Here is a 15,889-nt window from a genome sequence, read left to right on the forward strand (position 1 = left end):
TGAGAAATAATAGTTTATTTCTGTTTTCAGCCACTATGTTTTGAAGAATTTTTTACACAGAAACAGATAAACTTGCATTTTCATTTGTTAGCAATGTCTTTTAAAGAAGAGAAGTTTTTAACTTACCAATTGTTTGTTTTGTGGTTTATGTTTTCTATGACATATTTAAGAAATTTTACCTACTCCAGGATAATGAAGATTTTTTAATCTTTCTTCTTGAATTTTATACTTTGAACTTTTATCTTTGAGTCTATAATACATTCAAGATCAATTTTTGCATATGGTGTGAGGGAAGAGTCAATATTAATTCTTTTCCAAATAGATACACAGTTTCAACACCATTTATTGAAAAGATAATTCTTTCCTCATTGAACAACTTTGCCAATTTTAGTAAAAATTCAATGTCAGTTTCAGGACTCTATTCCATTTCATTTAACTATATGTCTGTCTTTACACAAGTATCACACTATATTGATTAACTGTAATTTTTAGAATGTCTTGAAAATCAGGAAGTATAAATAGTCCAAGTTTGTTCTTTTTTCTCACAATAATTTTGACTCTTCTAGGTTCTTTGCATTTCCGTATGATTGTTAGGTTAACTCATTAATTTTTTTTTTTAAACATGCCCTGAGGGGTTTGCTTGGGATTGTGAATATGTAGATCAATTTAGGAAGAATTGACCTCTTAACAATATTTAGTCTTCCAATCCCCAGACATAGATCTCAGTTTATTTAGATGGCCTCTAAATTCTCTTAGCAGTATTTTGTATTTTTTATAGTATTGGTATTGCATACACTTATCCTTAAGTATTTCACACTTTTGATGCTATTATAACTGTTATTTTTAATTTCATCTTCTAATGTTTCATTCACAGTATATTTAAATTGATTTTGAATATTGGCCTTGAACTCTGAGACTTTGCTAATGAATTTATTAGTTTTACTAATACTTTATGGATTTCTTGAGAGTTTCCACATACACAGTCATGTCTTCACAAATAAGAGTTTTATTTTTTCCTTTTCATTCTGTATGCTTTTTTTAAAATTAAAGATTTTATTTATTTATTTGACAGTCAGAGATCACAAGTAGGCAGAGAAGCAGGCAGAGAGAGAGGAAGGGAAGCAGGCTCTCTGCTGAGCAGAGAGCCCAACACGAGGCGCCCTGGGATCATGACCTGAGCCAAAGCCCAAGGCTTTAGCCCACTGAGCCACCCAGGCGCCCCCATTCTATATGCTTTTATTTCCTTTTCTTGCTTTTATTGTACTGACTAGCACATCCAGCAGGGTGCTGAACAGAAATGGTGAGAAAGGACATCCTTGCCTTTGCCCTGACTTTAAGGAAACCATTCAGTGTTTTACCAGTAAGTATTATGTTATCCATAGATTTTTTTTTTTTTTTTTGTATATGCCCTTACCAGGTTGAGGAAGTTCCCTTCTTAGCCTGTTTGCTGAGAGCTCTTATGATGAATGGGTGTTAAGTTTTATCATATGCTTTAGGAGGAAGCCTCTGTTGAGATGAACAATTGATGGATTCATCTCGGTATGAACCCATCTTGATATGATGGGTTAAGGTGATTGATTTTTCAAATGTTAAAACAACCTTACATTCTTGAAATAAACTACCTTGACCATGGTGTATTAGACATTTTATTTGCTGCTAGGTTTTATTTGCTAAACTTTTAAAGATTTTAAGCAATCTAAGTTCATTAAACATATTGGTGTAGTTTTTTTTGTTATGTCTTTGTCTAGGTTTGTTATCAGGGTAAGTCTGGCCTAATAAAATAAGCTTGGGAATGTAGACTCCTTATCTAATTTTGAAAGAAATTATGTAAGATTTTTATTATTATTTCTTAAGTGTTCAAGAGATTTTACCGGTGAAGCTATCTGGGGCAGGAGTTTTCTTTTCGTGAGAGTTTTAATTATGAATTTAATTTGTTTGTAGATAAAATACAAATTTTCATATCTTCTTGTACTGGTCTTGGTATTTTGTGTCTTTCAAGATATTTTTCTATTTCATTTAAGTTGTCAGACTTGTTGACCTAAAACTTTTCATAATATTCCTGTATTATTCTTTAATATTTGTAGGAATATAGCAGTGTCTTATCTTTTATTCCTAATATTAGTATTTTGTGTCTTCTTTTTTACTTTATCAGTTTAGATAAAGGTCTTTCAGTTTGACTGATCTCTTTAAAACAAAGCTTTGGTTTCATTAATTTGTCCATTTTCTGTTTCATTTATTTTAGCTTTCATCTTTTTTATTGCCATATGTAGACTTATTTGGGGTTTATTTGCTCTTTCTTTTAAAGTGTACATTTGTCCTTGGGAACTTACTTTTTTTTTTTTTTTGAAGATTTTATTTATTTATTTGACAGACAGAGATCACAAGTAGGCAGAGAGAGAGGAGGAAGCAGGGTCCCTGCTGAGCAGAGAGCCCAATGCGGGGCTGGATCCCAGCACCCTAGGATCCTGACCTGAGCCAAAGGCAGAGGCTTTAACCCACTGAGCCACCCAGGCGCCCCCCCCTTTTTTTTAAGTTTTTATTTATTTTTTTAGTAATCTCTACCCCTAACATGAGATTCAAACTCATGACCCTGAGATCAAGTGTTGCATGCTCTTCTGACTAAGCCAACCAGGCACCATGGGACCTTAATTCTTTTCTAGCATTAGCATGTAGAGCATAAATTTCCTTCTGGGCACTGTTTTAGCTTAATCCCCCAAATTTTAATATATTTTATTTTTGTTTGTCCTAAATATTTTCTTATATTTTATGTGATTCCTTCTTTGACCCATGAAGTATTAGGAGGTATGTTGCATAATTTTCAAATATTTAGGAACTTACCAGATATCTTTTTGTCATTGTTTTCTAATTTAATTCTTTTATGGTCAGAGAACGTGCTCTGTTATTTCTATCTTTTTAAATTATTGATACTTGTTTTATTCCTCAGCTTCTCAGTGAATTTTTCATTTGCACATGAATAGTATATTTTCTGCTGTTGTGGGGGAGAATGAAAATTGTTCTATACATGGTTATTAGGTCAAGTTGAATGATAATATTTTTCAAGCTTTCTATTGCTTTTGTGAATTTCATCTACTTGCTACTATCAATTACTAAGAAGGATATTGAAGTCTCTCACTGTAATTGTGGAAACACCATTTTTGCCTTCGTGTTCTATTAGTTATTCATGTATTTTAAAGGTCTGTTATTAGATGTATATATATTTAGGATTATTTTTTCTTCTTTACCATTACAAAATTTCCTTCATAATCTGTTAGTCTTATTTGTTTTGAATTAATAATAATATTGATTTATCCACTTCAGGTTTCTTATGATTAGTGTTTGAATAATATCTTTTTCCATATTTTACCTTTAACATATCTGTATCTTTATATTTCGAAGTAGTTTTGTTGTAGACAGCATTGGTTGAAACTTGATTTTTTCATCCAATCAGGACAATCTCTGCCTTTTTTTTTTTTTTTAAGATTTTATTTATTTATTTGACAGAGATCACAAATAGGCAGAGAGGCAGGCAGAGAGAGAGGAGGAAGCAGGGTCCCTGCTAATCAGAGAGCCTGATGAGGAGCTCGATCCCAGGACTCTGGGATCATGACCCGAGCCAAAGGCAGAGGCTTTAACCCACTGAGCCACCCAGGTGCGCCCAATCTCTGCCTTTTAATTGAAGTGTTCAGACCATTTAAATGTAATGATTATTGATACAATTAGCTTTACATTTATTTGTCTTTTAAAACTTCTTTTATTTTTATACCATCTCTTCTTGTTCCTTTTTCTTTTTTTTTTCTGCATTGCAATGGATTAGATGAAAATTTTTTAAAGATTTATTTATTCATTTTAAAGAGAGAGACAAGAGTGGAAGGGGCAGATGGAGAGGGAGAGCGAATCGCAAGCAGACTGTGTAACAAGCACAGAGCCCCACGTGGAGCTTGATTCCATGACCATGAGACCACGATCCTAGCTGAAACCAAAAGTCAGACACTTAACTGACTTACCCACCCAGGTGCCCCTAGATGAGTATTTTCTAATATTCCATTTTATCTCCACTACTGACTTATTACCTATAGCTCTTAGTGGTTTTTTTATTGTTTGTTTTAAGGCTTATAGAATGCACCTTTAACTTACACAGTCTAACTCTGAACACTATTATACCACTTCATATTTAATGTAAGAACTTTATGGCAGTGTACTTCAACTTTTCCCTTCTTTTTCTTAGTGCTGTTGTTGTGGTAAGTTTAAGTACTACACGTTGTATCCTCTATAGTACATTACTAGCATTTTTACTTTAAAAGAATCATTTTTTTAAATAAAAAAAGTTTTATATTTATGCACATATATATTTTTCCAACAATATTCATTTCTAAAAGTTTTTTTTTCAAGTAAGGTTTTTTTTTTAAGATTTTATTTATTTATTAGAGAGATGGAGAGAGAGCACAAGCAGGCAGAGCAGCAAGCAGAGGGAGAGAAAGAAGCAGGCTCCCCACTGGGTGGGGAGCCTGATGTGGGGTTCAATCCCAGGACCCTGGGATCATGACCTGAGCCAAAGGCAGCCCCTTAACTGACAGAGCCACCCAGGCACCCCTGAATAATATTCATTTCTTTGTGTGGGTCTGGATTACAAGTTGATTTCAATTTCCTTTAGCCTGAAGGTCTTCCTTTTATATTTCTGGTAGTAAAGTTCTACTGGTAATAATTATCTCAGGTTTTATTTGTCCAAAAAAGTTTTATTTAACTTTCATTTTTTAAGGAATTTCTTTGCTAGATAAAGAATTCTACTTCGATTATTTTTTTTCCTTCAGTTCTTTAAAGATGTTGTACTTTGTCCTCTGGCCTGCGGTTTCTGATGAAAGGTCTGAAATAATTTAACATTTTTGTTTCGCTGTAGTAGTACACCTTTTTGTTGTTGTTGGAGATTTTTTACTCCTTTTTTGTTGTTATTGTTTCCTTAAAAAAATTTTTTTATCAGTGGTTTTGAGTAATCTGATTAGTACACACCTTTATGTGGTTTATCCTCCATGAGATTCATTGGGCTTCTTGGATTTGTGGGTTTTTATGTTTTATCTTATTTAGAAAAGTTTCGGCTGTTATTTTTTCAAATGCTGTTTTCCTATTTCCTGTTGATCTCCCTTCTGGGACTCCAATTGCATATATTGCAATTAAATACGTATTACATCATTACTGTTTAGTTTTTTTCCCCTGATAGGTCACTGAGGCTCTCCTTTTGTTGTTGATATTTTAATTTGTTTGTTTTTAGAGACTTTTTTTTTCTTTTTGCACTCCATTGGAGTGGTTTCTATTGCTCTGTCTTGAGTTTAACTTTTCTTTTGTAGTACCTAATCTACTATTAAGACCATCTAGTATATTTCCTATTTCAGGTATTATATTTTTCAACCCTATAAAGTACATTTGGTATTTTAAAAAATATCTTCCCTGTCTTCATTATATTTATTTTTCCTTTAAATTCTTGTACATGTTTATAATAACACTTTCATCATTCTTGTCTGCTAATTCCATCATTTATATTGTTTCATAGTTTTTTTTCTATGACAGATTATTCTTCTGGTGTGAGAAACATATCTGTGCTTCTTTGCATGTCTAGTAATTTTTTGCTGCCTGCTGGACCTTGTCAGTGTGTGCTTTGTCGAGTGCTGCTTTGTTTGTTCTTTAAGAATGCTAAATTTCAAAATTTGTCATTCTAGATAGGTTTCTTCATAATCAACTAGGTTCTTTTGAGTCTTGTTTTTAAGCTTTTTTTGGTGAACTGATGTAGAGTAGACTATACTCTGGGTATTCAATAAGGCTCATAGAATCTGGCTGGCCAGACTCAAACACCTCTAAGTTGTTTGTGAACTTTGAGAATCATTCATTTTATAGCTCCCTGGTCCATTTTTTTGTCCGGCCTTGAAGAGTTTCAACTTATGCATGTGTTAATTATATTCAATAACAGTCTCAAGTCACCGTGCAGGAGTCAATATCTTTTCTTCAAGTTGTTTTCTCCTCTCTAGTTCTCTATTCCACGAAGTCTAGTAATCTTCCCAAACTATATTTTCTTTCTCTTCAACTCAGGGGGTTAATTTTACTTTAATATCCAGTCTTTCCCTACTGCTACTCCTGAAGCAGTGCAATTCCCAAGCATAAGTCTTCCAATCTAGAGTAGTGTTCTGGGGCCCCAGAAGTTCCATTCATGTTAGTTTTTGGTCCTCCAAGTCTAGTAGAATTGTCTCAGAAGGTGAGGTGAGCTTGTTACTCAGTCTACTGTGGCCATGAAAACTCCAATACCTTCAGTTGTGGGGGCTATTTCATCAGTGTCATTTACACAATCTTAACTTATTTTATAACCCAGGACATGGATATGGATATGATCAATCTCACACAAACATACATTTCCATACATGCAGGCATATACAGCCAAACACAAGTATGCACACATGTGGACAAAATGTATTATCAGAGGCTATAAATACATACCTAAAACATTAATTTAGTAATAGTGACTAACAGTTTTTGAGAATTTATTATGAGCCAGGAACTGTAAAAAAAAAAAAAACACAACAAACTAGTTTATACGCATTATTTCATTTTCCTCTTATGAACTACAAACTTTAGAGAATTTGGGTAACTTTTACAAGGTCTTTCATCCGGTAACAGATGAAGTCAAACTTGAGCACAGGCATCTTAACTCTAGAGGAGGGGTTGGCAAACTATGGGGGGCAAACTGATACCCATTTTTGTAAGTAAAGTTCTATACCAAGACAGGCATATGCTCATTCTCTTTTGTATTGTCTGTGGCTACTTTTGAGCTACAATAGCAGAGTTGAGTAGTTGCAACATATACTGTACGGTATACAAAGCCATATTTATTTAAATAAATTTATTTATTTAAATAAAGCCATATCTATTATAATATTTATTAACTAGCCCGTGGCAGGATAAGATTGCTGACCCTTGTTCTAAAACACAAATTAGGGATGCCTGGGTGGCTCAGTTGGTTAAGTATCTGCCCTTGGCTCCGGTCATGATCCCAGGGTCCTGTGATCAAGCCCTGCATCAGGCTCCTTGCAAGGAGCCTTCTTCTCCCTCTGCCTACCACTCCCCCTGACTGCGCTCTCTCTTTTAGATAAATAAATATATAAAACGTTTTAAAAATACACAAATTAATTATTCCATCATTTCAAGGCCATCTCCCCTATTACTTTGAGGTAGTTTTTCATGTCATTTTGCTGACCATGTAAATTCTCTTCATCCATTTTTCTCTGAGTTCAAAATACATTTTTCAGCATACCAAAAATAGTGCATCACGAAGATGTATGCCCCTTGCTTAAAAAAATGGCTATCTCCATTCTCTAGAATGAAAAGTTTCTAAGAGCTGATGTTTTGTCTACTATGTTCACTACAGTATCCTCAGTGCCTAAGACAGAGCCTAGCATAGAGTAGATCCTAGGCAGAATAACTCTTAATGATGATCCCTTGACTATACAAATTATTATCGGATTAAACTCTAAGGTAGGACTTTATCCTTCCCTAGGTAAACCTATAATAAAAGGTGGTTCTTTATGCTTCCTTTTCCCACTGATTCATAATGCCAACTTTAAAAATTGTTATTATCACAGGCTGAATTGCCACATGTACTATTGAACCCAGTTGTCAGTTAAGGTTGGCCTACCCTTTGATATTTAAATAAAATTGGCTCCAACCCCTTAGTCAACATCCTATGAGAAATCCAATCTCCCTCTTACAAATTCTCTGAATCTCCAAAAGAATTTATTTGCATGGTCTCTTCTGGCTTTGTGAATCAGCTTCTAATTAACTTCTGCTTTTACATACATCTCATCCCACATGGCTGGCCTCTTCTCTGCTTCACGCTAGACATGAATCGCAAGATTTTTTTTTTGGATTCCTTCTCACTACTCCCACCCCCTTAAAAAAGATAACCTCACTGGTGAGACTTATCTTCTGTGTGCAGCATTCTTCATTGACAGTTAGAGGGAGACAAAGGGGATTTTCATGCAGCAATACAAACAATTTAAAATTGATCTTAAGAATCATAAAATTCTACTACTGATACTAATATTACACTATACGCTAACTGGAATTTAAATAAAAACTTGAAAAAGAAAAGTTAAAAAAATACATTGATCTTAAAAACTCCCTGTTGTCAAAAAGCCTTCAGCCAGTCTACAGCCAGGAATTTCTCACTGGCCACCTCTCTCCACAAGCATGTGAGTTTTCCTCTATTTACTCTCTTTTCATACAAATTTTTCATTTTTAATTTTTGGGGCAGAGTAGTGCGTCTTTCTTTTTGTTCCATTATCTTCTTCCAGCCTATGCCCCGAGGCTCTCACCTTTTACCCTTGTGCAATATATTAAGATATCTTTCTCAACAATAGGATTTCTTTCCCAAGAGAAATACTAGTGCGAAATGTTAAAATTAGTTTTTTTCCATTTCATTAAACGATAATCTATTTCTGGGCCATCTATTCTCTTCCTTTTATCTGTCTTTCTATTTTTGCAATCATTAATATCACACTTTTAATTACTATAGCTATAGTATATAGTTTACTACCTATAAGCAGGGTTAATATACCAAATGCTTAACAACAGGTAAAGCACAAACGTGAACCACATGAACTAAGCATTCACAACAGAATGCTGACACAGATCACAAAGCATAACCATAAGGGAACGTACAAGCTACCTTTAAGGGAAATGTTCGTCATTACTCTTCATTTTCAAAATTTCTAGTTTTTTTCTCACATAATGGTTATTATCAGTTATATGTGTCATTTTGTCTAATTAAAAAAAAACTCATCAGGTTTGCAGTTGGGATTGCACTAAACAACAAAAACATTCTCCTGATCTCTGAGAAGGCCAGAGAGGCAGAAGGTTGAATCAATGACCAATGACTGATGATTTAGTCAATCCTGTCTATACAGTGAAGTTTCCATTAAAACCCAAAGAACAAGGATTGGAGAGCTTCGGGGTTGGTGAACACATGAAGAGTTGAGGAGAGTGGTCCATTGGAAGAGGGCATGGAAGCTCCACATCCCTTTCCATACACCTTGCCCTATGCATCTCCTCCATCTGGCAACTCCTGAGATATTCTTTTATAATAAACTGATGAAGTGTTTTTCAAAGTTCTGTGAGCCATTCCAGCATATTAATCAAACCCAAAGAGGGAATTCTGGGAACCTCCTATCTCTAGCCAGCAGGTTAGAAAAACAGGTGACAACCTGGACTTGGGACCAGCAGTGGTAGAGGAGCAGGGGGCAGTCTTATAGGGCTCGCCTCATAAACTATGGGATCTGATGCTATCTCCAGGTAGATAATCTCAGAATTGAGTTAAATTGTCAGATACTCTGTCAGTGTCCCTTGAGAATTGGAGAATTGCTTGGTGTTGAAAATAAAACACATACCAGGATTGTATTAATAGGTTACCTTATTGTGATATATCTTTGCATTCCTGGATTCTTCTTTTCTTGTTTTCAACAATCTGTTGAAGGCCCTTGACACATAGGCTACCCTCTTCTGAGAGGCTGCAGAGTGCATGGAATAATTACGGCCTCAACTGAGGGCCTTTTTTTTGCCCAATAACACTAACATTGGACAATAGCTGAGCAGAACAATGATGGGTTCTGGAGCCAAAGATACTCATTTAAAAATTAGCCTGTAGCTTAGGACATGGCCTGGAATAAAAACTTTGCCAACATCCTCCTGAAAAGTGATGGCAGAATTAGACACTCTTGAGAGAGATACAGGTAGCCGGGTGACATGGAAACAGAGAGTCTTCATAGAAAGACACAGTAATCAGAAGTCAAGAGGTAAAAGTAAAAACAGGTAGAGGGAAGTGACAGTGAGACAGAAACAGTCATCACAGAAGCAGAGGTAAGTTTAGCTCTACGGGAGAGAACCTAGAATAGAAAGCACTTTCTTTCTTGCTGCTGAGGGACAGCAGGGTAAACTGGACCCCCGCTGGATCACTGTAGTTACAGAGATACTGAGCACCAGTGGATCTTGAATGGCATTTCATTTTTTCAGGAAGCCTGACCATATGACTGTTGAGAGATTGTTTTGCATAGGTCTTCCGTATCCACAGAAGTTACCTACATAAGGCTTTTTTGCTGCCAGAAAAACCTAACTAATGCATTGTTTTCGTAAAGTATTGCAAAGTCTAATTTTCTAGTTTAAGCAATTTTTTTTTCAGTATTCATTTGGAAGCTTTGGCTCTAATATTTCATGTGTGTATGTGCATGTGCTTACGTGCACGTACACACTCTCTTTGTAGGTTAAATAAATATTTTTCTGTTACATCCGATTTCCTTCTTTAGTGGACCCCTTGTATTACCTGTCTTAACAGGTTTACTTTGCTGGATTTCACAAAATCAGTTGTAGTTTATAATTGCTATTATTGCATAGTTTTCCTTTACCCTTATATTTGATAAAAGTATATCCGATGGAGAATTTATTTTTAAAAACCTATAGCTTTGTGAAACTGAATGCCAAATTCCAAATAAGATTCAAAACTTTAAAACGCTGTAGTTGGGGTGTCTGGGTGGCTCAGTCAGTCAAGTGGCTGCCTTCGGCTTGGGTCATGGTCCTGGGGTCCTGGGATTGAGCCCCACGTCAGGCTCCCTGCTCATCGGGGAGCCTGCTTCTGCCTCTGCACGCCCGACCTCGTGTGCGTGCTCTCGCTTTCTCTCTCTCAAATAAATAAAGAAAGAAAATATTAAAAAAAAAAATAAAACACTGTAGTATATTTCTTAGAAAACTCTACTTTCTGAAGTATCCAGAATTCTTTATACAGAAATGTCATGCAATTTTTCAATGTAATATCATGGTAGGTTCAGGAATCCAGGGGCCCATAGATTGGTTGTATTAATGACCCCACTTAATGACTTCTTTGAATCCACAATGTTTTTCCTATAACTTTAAAGTTCTGCCTCACCGTGACTCTATGCTTGGGCATGTGACTTGTTTTGGCCAATTGGATGTTAGCCAACGTGACACAAACAGAGGCTTTGTAGAAAGGTACATGTGCTGGGGAGTTCCTGGGTGGCTCAGTGGGTTAAAGCCTCTGCCTTTAGCTCAGGTCATGATCCCAGGGTCCTGGGATCAAGCCCCACATCGGGCTCTGTGCTTGGCGGGGAGCCTGCTTCCTCCTCTCTCTCTGCCTCTCTGCCTACTTGTGATCTCTGCCTGTCAAATAAATAAATAAAATCTTCAAAAAAAAAAAGAAAGGTGCATGTGCATTTCTGTTGCCTTTTTGCATGATTGGCCCTAGTCACTCTTCCCCTCTGCCCTGCTGTGAGAACATGTCCAGCTGCTCTGCAGGAAAGATATGGCAGACATGAGGAATAGGGCTAAGTTGTTTCAGGCATCTGAGCTTGGGCCATCCTGGTTCATAGAATTGCCAGCCAGCCCTCAGATACATCAGAAAATCCAGATGAGATCAGAAGAAACTTCCAGCTAAACCTATTCAATATCAACAACCTGTATTTTTTATTTAGTGAACTAAATAAATGTTTATTATTTTAAGACACTAGGTTTTGGTGGTTTGTTATGAAACATTATTGTGACAATAGATAATACAGAGATACCAATGTAATAATTAATCAGTGAAGGGACCTCACTATGTATACCTCACTATGCATCTGATGTACCAAGTCGGAGATAATATTCACAGATGGTATTTTCATACACTCATAATTCTTTTTGTATTGTGTTTCTGGAAAAATTCATTTATTACCCCAGGAGTGGTAATGGTACAGAGAATGTTCCCCTGTAGCACTTTAGCAGCATTTTAGACGTAAGACTTGCCAAAAAAGAAGTGTGACTTTGCTTATTATGCAGTCTTTTAGTACTTGAAGTGCTTGAAGAAGATAAATAGATTTTATGCGATGAGAATGGTAAAGATACGTTACATTCTCTGCCTCAAATTCTCATGTGGATTTAAGTTGTTGGTGAAAAGAAATGAGAATGAAATCAGGTTTGTGAATGCTTGTAGCTATGATTTTTCCTGATGACGAGTAGATTGTAGAATGCCTTTTAAAGAAAGCTTGGAAATACACGCTGTCAGGTGAAGTCCTACTCTTATATTAGACAGATACCTCTTTCAAAATAGAGAGCAGGAGTTTCAGCTCCAGTTAACAAACATTTATTGATTATCTATTCTGTACCAGGCATTATAAATACAAAATCAGTGAAAATTAGCCTCTGCCCTGGAGGCACTTAGAGTTCAGAAAAGAGACAAATCATGATAGACAAATAAATGCTATTGTAAGTACAATGATGGTCACACACACAAAGGTGGTTGAGGGGGTATCAAAGGGTGACTGGAGGCTGTGTTTGTCCAGAAATGTTAAAGGATAAGTAGATTTGGAGAAGTAAATGAAGGCCTTAAGTGGGAAAGTCTTCCAGCAAGGAGCAAAGCATGAACAATGATCCAGAATGCGGAAAAGCCTTGATTATACAGGAAACCACAGAGCATAATGTGGGAACTGAAGTTACACATATGTAACCAAAATACATATGTATGCCAAAATACAATCAAAGACTTGTTAGGTATTTGCTTGTGTTATAAAATATGCAATTATTTTTGGTAATAGAGATTTTTGTTTTATTTTACATATTGGAAAAATAATCTTTATGCCTTTTAGTACCTTCTACATATCTGTAAATTCCATGTGGACAGAGAACAAGTTTATCTTACTCCTCTGCATCCCAGCACCCAGTACAGTGCCTGAAATTTCATATGAATTCAGTACGTATTTGTTGAGCAAATTACTGAATTCTTGAACTTGCGGCCATTGTCAAAATCCAACAGAAACTTATCTTTTAAATTACTCTTTTTAATTTACTCATAGAGTACTTTTCTTGAACAATTTGTCTGTCTCAAGTTGTCTTTAATAAAAGATTAATCTTCTGTTTTATAATTCTCCCTATTTTTGGATTTTAAAATATATGCTGTCAGTATTGGTTTTCTGCCCATACGTTCAACTATGTATTCATCCAAGATAGACTTACTGACTATTTGGTTATGTGCAAGTATTTGTGCTACACCCCTGGGTGGAGTAGTAACAAGTCAGACCTGGTCTGAGCCTCAGTGGGACTTACTTTCCAGTGAGGAAAACAGACCAATATTGAATAAATAATTTATAACCACATTGGATGTTACATATAAAATTGAAGAGTTTTATGAGAGTGTGTAACAGCTTCTTTTTGCCTCTATTCAATATGGATTATTACATAGTGATTATATAGCGTGTTTATCATATTTTTAGTTTGTGTTCTCCACTTTCTGTATTGCTATGCCACAGTTGTAATTAATGTGTGGTGCATAGAAAACATTATTTGATGGGATGAATGAGTGAAAGAATAAATGAATTTTATTAGAGCCATGATCCATAGTTTACTGGTTTAATTTCTGTGTAAAATGAGGTTATTAGTCAAATCTATTTTGTTATCTGGTTTTAGTGAACGAATGTTCATTGGAGGTTCATGTAAGTTATACGGCAGATGTGGGGAATTCAAAGAAGAACAATAAGTCTCCTGCCCTTACAGAAATTGTAATTCAGGCAAACAAGATAATAGCATATGAGAAGCTAAACATTTAGCACAAGAAAACATACATATCATATATCTTCTAGACAAAGGCCTGTGCTGGGTAATGTGAAGAATAAAAGAAAAGAGTATACCATGACTTCCGGTTACTTATAATTTAGGAGACAAGACAAATATACTTACAATGAAAATAATACCAAACAGTAAATGATACATTCTGGTGCTCAAGATAATAAGACTCTCAGGGCTTCAGCAGATGGAAATCGTCCAAAGCGTTAGCATGTTTTCTCACTCAACCAAACATTAGAACAGTTACTCCAAAGTGAGGTATATGTATTTCAGGGGAGCACTAGGCTGTCCATTGTACTTTGGGAAGAAAATATTAAAACGTCTAGTTATTTAAAAATAACTTAAAAGAAACGAGTCCTTCCTAACATTTAATTAAAAAGATTGACAAGGGGCCATCACAGTCTGTAGCTCGTGAATGTCTGGTGTTAGGATTTAACTTCGTATCACATGGAAGCAAAGTAGTGGGAACTGCATTCCCCAGAACAATGGGGCACCTCCTCCCATTTCTTCATCATGAGGTTATCTGGGTTGTTTTAAGTTCTACCTAAACTAACATTCATGAAATGGACAAATGACTTAAAAAATCCTTCAAAGGAACAGCAGATAAAATTAATAATACAAGAACAATTGGACTAAAAAGAAAATCTTAGCTGTGACTCTTTTCTTTGTGAACATGCTTTTTGGCAATTACAGTATTAAACAAGATTTATTCAGATAAAACAAAAAGTCACCTCCCCTTGGGTTCAAAGTTATGATGGAACTATGTGAAGTGTGGATTTTTTTGTTGTTATTGTTAATGAAGGTCCTCGTGTCATACACTGTGCCTTGAGATAGCTCATGATTAGCAAGACATTAAAAAACTAAGCATCCAAAACATAAGGACAAACTTTTGCAATTTTTTTCAGAAGTTTTCGAAGTCAAGAATTACTCAATCTGGCAGTTAGTGAAACTTTACTAAACTCAATAACAAATAAGTTTACTTATTAAAAAAGACCACTTGGGCTTTCCACACCACACAGGGAGGGGTCCCTATAGCATTGTCTTAAATTAAAGGGAATCTTTCACAATATCGGGAGCCCAAGTCCTGTAAATGAAGGAGGAGAATGTCCTCAAATTCCTTGCATCAGGAACCCACTCAGCTGGCACCAACCTTGATTTCCAAATGGAACAGTGCATCTACAAAAGGAAATGTGATGGCATCTCTATCATAAATCTGAAGAGAACCTGGGAGAAGCTCCTGCTGGCAGCTTGTACCACAGTTGCCCCTGAAAACCTGGCTCTTGTCAATTTCATATCATCCAGGGATACTGGCCAGTGAGCTGAAATGCCGTGCTGCTTCCAGAGCCACTATTCCTGCTGGCCGCTTCGTTCCTGTAGACTTCACTACCCAGATCCAGCAGCCTCTGGGAGCTGAGACTTCCCGTGGTTACTGATCCCAGGGCTGCCCACCAGCCTCTCACAGAGGCATCTTATGTTAACCTGCCTACTGTCGCTCTGTGTAACACAGACTCTCCTCAGCACTGTGTGGACATGGCCATCCTTTGCAACAACAAAGGGGCTCACTCAGTGGGTCTGATGTGGTGGATACTAGGCTGGGAAGTTCTATGCCTGTGTGGCACCATTTCCCGTGAACACTCCTGGGAAGTTACGCCTGATCTCTAGTTCTACAGAGATCTTGAAGAGATGGAAAAGGAAGAGCGGGCTGCTGCTGGCAAGATTGTGACTGAGGAGGAATTTCAAGGAGAATGGACTGCTCCAGCTCACGAGTTCACCGGTACTCCACCTGAAGTCCGAGACTGGTGTGAAGGCGTGCAGGCACCCTCTGTGCTGATTCAGCAGTTCCCTACTGAAAACTGGAGTGCTCAGCCGGCTTCTGAAGGCTTCTCCCACTGATCAGGCCACTGAAAGGGTTCTTCCACAAAGGCAAACAACGTGGAAATAAGGCTGATGAAAAATAAATAATTTCTTAAAGAAAAAAAAAAAAAAGACCACTTGGAAAACTGTTTTCCCTTCCAGAGTGAATAAGACTGGAATAATTCACAAAGCAATAAGCCACACTAACATCCATTTTCCTTTGTCACCAGTGTTGGAAGATACAACACTGCCAAAGCTGAAGACTTTGAGAAACAGGTAAGACAAATTATGTAGCATTAGAATTTATGTCATGATAGAGCTGGGTGAATATATTGGCATTTCTATTCTGTCTCAGATTCTATTGGCTAGATTGTATTTTAAAAAAAAATTCATGATTGAT

General features: G+C 36.3%; 1 pseudogene across 1 annotated transcript; it reads left to right on the forward strand.

The window, feature by feature from the left end:
• The first annotated feature begins 14,725 nt into the window (after positions 1 to 14,725).
• On the forward strand, positions 14,726 to 15,577 carry LOC308341589 (small ribosomal subunit protein uS2B-like; annotated as a pseudogene). Its single transcript has one exon. The product of its transcript is annotated as a small ribosomal subunit protein uS2B-like (transcript).
• The last annotated feature ends 312 nt before the right edge of the window (positions 15,578 to 15,889 follow it).

The sequence above is a fragment of the Martes martes genome (genome assembly GCF_963455335.1).
Source record: "Martes martes genome assembly, chromosome: 4".
In the NCBI taxonomy this organism is placed as follows: Eukaryota; Metazoa; Chordata; class Mammalia; order Carnivora; family Mustelidae; genus Martes; species Martes martes.